Source organism: Saimiri boliviensis, chromosome 3 (genome assembly GCF_048565385.1).
Source record: "Saimiri boliviensis isolate mSaiBol1 chromosome 3, mSaiBol1.pri, whole genome shotgun sequence".
Classification (NCBI taxonomy): domain Eukaryota; kingdom Metazoa; phylum Chordata; class Mammalia; order Primates; family Cebidae; genus Saimiri; species Saimiri boliviensis.
The window spans coordinates 102,705,851-102,708,013 of NC_133451.1; the positions used below are offsets into that span (position 1 = coordinate 102,705,851).

Sequence of the window (2,163 nt, forward strand, 5' to 3'; positions counted from 1 at the left end):
TATTTTCTATTCAATTTTTCTTTTACTCTACCACAAAGGAATAAGGTTTCTCTTTTGAAATAAATGTTTGAAAAAATATGTTTGACATGATCACATTCACGTAGAAATGCATATTTATGTCTGCATTTTAAAATAAACTAATTATTAAGAAAAGAATAGGCCTTAGAAGTGGGCACACCAAGTTGAAGACAACGATCTGTGAGTGAAATTCTGAGTCTTTTCTGTTTTCTGCCTTTTGCTTGTCTATGGTTTCTTTTTATTTACCCACTAATGGACATACATTGTTCTTGTAAAAAAAAAAAAACACAACAGCAATCTGTGAACGTGCCTACCATGCAAATATCTATAAAGTTTATGCTTTTGTAGGAGTGGCTTTTAAGGATAAATAGATGAAATCACAAATAGAGATGAGGGAAAATGTACTTTTTACATTGTTTTATAGTTTTGCTTCTCAAAACTGTACAGCTCATGCAACAAGTAGACTGGAAGGTCTTCTGATGTTCAAATTTGGTTACTTTAATCATTGATCTACTTCAGTAAGAGCAGATCTTGGAGAACAAATAAAAAACTTTTTTTTTTTTTTTTTTTTTTTGAGATCAAGTCTTACTCTGTTGCCCAGGCTGGAGTGTAGTGGTGCTATCTTGGTTCACTGTAACCTCCACCTCCCGGATTCAAGAGATTCTCCTGCTTCAGCCTCCTGAGTAGCTGGGATTGCAGGTGCACACCACCATACCTGGCTATTTTTTTTTTTTTTGTATTTTTAGTAGGGACAGGGTTTCACCATGTTGGTAAGGCTGGTCTCAAACTCCTGAGCTCGTGATCCACCAGCCTCGGCCTCCCAAAGTGCTGGGATGACAGGTGTGAGCCACTGCGCACAGCATGAAAAACTTTTCTATTCCAACATTCTCTTTCCTGTATAGCATTCCACTGTGTTTCTTGCCTACCAGTCTTCTCAGCTAGGTTTCTTTCTCATGAGCGAATGACTATGGGTGCCTTTCCTTTTTCTTAATTAGCAATTTTATTTTCTATTCAGCCTTTTTTTTTTTTAACTGTACCACAAAAGAATAAGATTTCTCCTTTGAAATAAATAATGTCCTTTGCCTCATCTATATACTGAATGTGATACATTTATTTCATTAAGTTATCTTGGGTCCTTTGAGGAAACCAGCTTTATTCAGAACAATCTGAATTATATGCATGGATAAACCAATCAGTGTTGATTCATCCAAGGTGACAGAATTTACAAGGGTTTCAAAGTGGCTGTCACACTAAATTCTGGGCAATGTTAATGTTGGGTTAACTGGAAATTATAACTAGGACATTTTTTGAACTCACTTTTCTTTAGTACAGGCAGGGGAAATTGACTCTCTTTGTTTCTTAAATGTCATTCTTCAAAAAGAATCTGGTAGTACAAGATGACTTGCTTGATTTCTGAATATTTTAATTCTGGATTGTTATATGTTTTGCTGCTAAGTTATTTATTTTAATTGATCATATTGTTTTTAAAAATGAGAGTTTGGCTGGGTGCAGTGGCTCATGCCTGCAATCCTAGTACTTCGGGAGGCCGAGGTGGGTGGATCACCTGAGGTCAGGAGTTCAAGACTAGCCTGGCCATCATGGTGAAACCCATCTTTAAAAAAAGAGAGTTTTAAAATATGTTTTAATATATATATATTTTTATTCAGGGGGTACATGCACAGGTTTGTTTCAAGGGTATCATTTCTACTTCTTTGTTAGCAGTAAACCATGAGTTCTTGTAGAGAATGAAATTATGCTTGCTTCTTTAATTCCTTTCTGTAACTCATACTCTTATTTCGTCAGTCTGCACATGCCTACAATTAGAATAAATAAATAATAAAAATAGTAGCCGGGCGCGGTGGCTCAAGCCTGTAATCCCAGCACTTTGGGAGGCCGAGGCGGGTGGATCACAAGGTCGAGAGATCGAGACCAACCTGGTCAACATGGTGAAACCCCGTCTCTACTAAAAATACAAAAAAAAAATTAGCTGGGCATGGTGGCGCGTGCCTGTAATCCCAGCTACTCAGGAGGCTGAGGCAGGAGAATTGCCTGAACTCAGGAGGCGGAGGTTGCGGTGAGCTGAGATCGCGCCATTGCACTCCAGCCTGGGTAACAAGAGTGAAACTCCATCTCAAAAAAAACAAA

The 2,163-nt window shown here is 37.8% G+C and overlaps 1 non-coding gene across 1 annotated transcript; it reads right to left on the minus strand.

Moving 5' to 3' along the window:
• Nucleotides 1-449: 449 nt before the first annotated feature.
• LOC120363819 (small nucleolar RNA U2-19) lies at nucleotides 450-529 on the minus strand. The gene has a single exon (XR_005579256.1). It is a non-coding gene; the product is annotated as a small nucleolar RNA U2-19 (small nucleolar RNA).
• Between the last annotated feature and the right edge of the window lie 1,634 nt (nucleotides 530-2,163).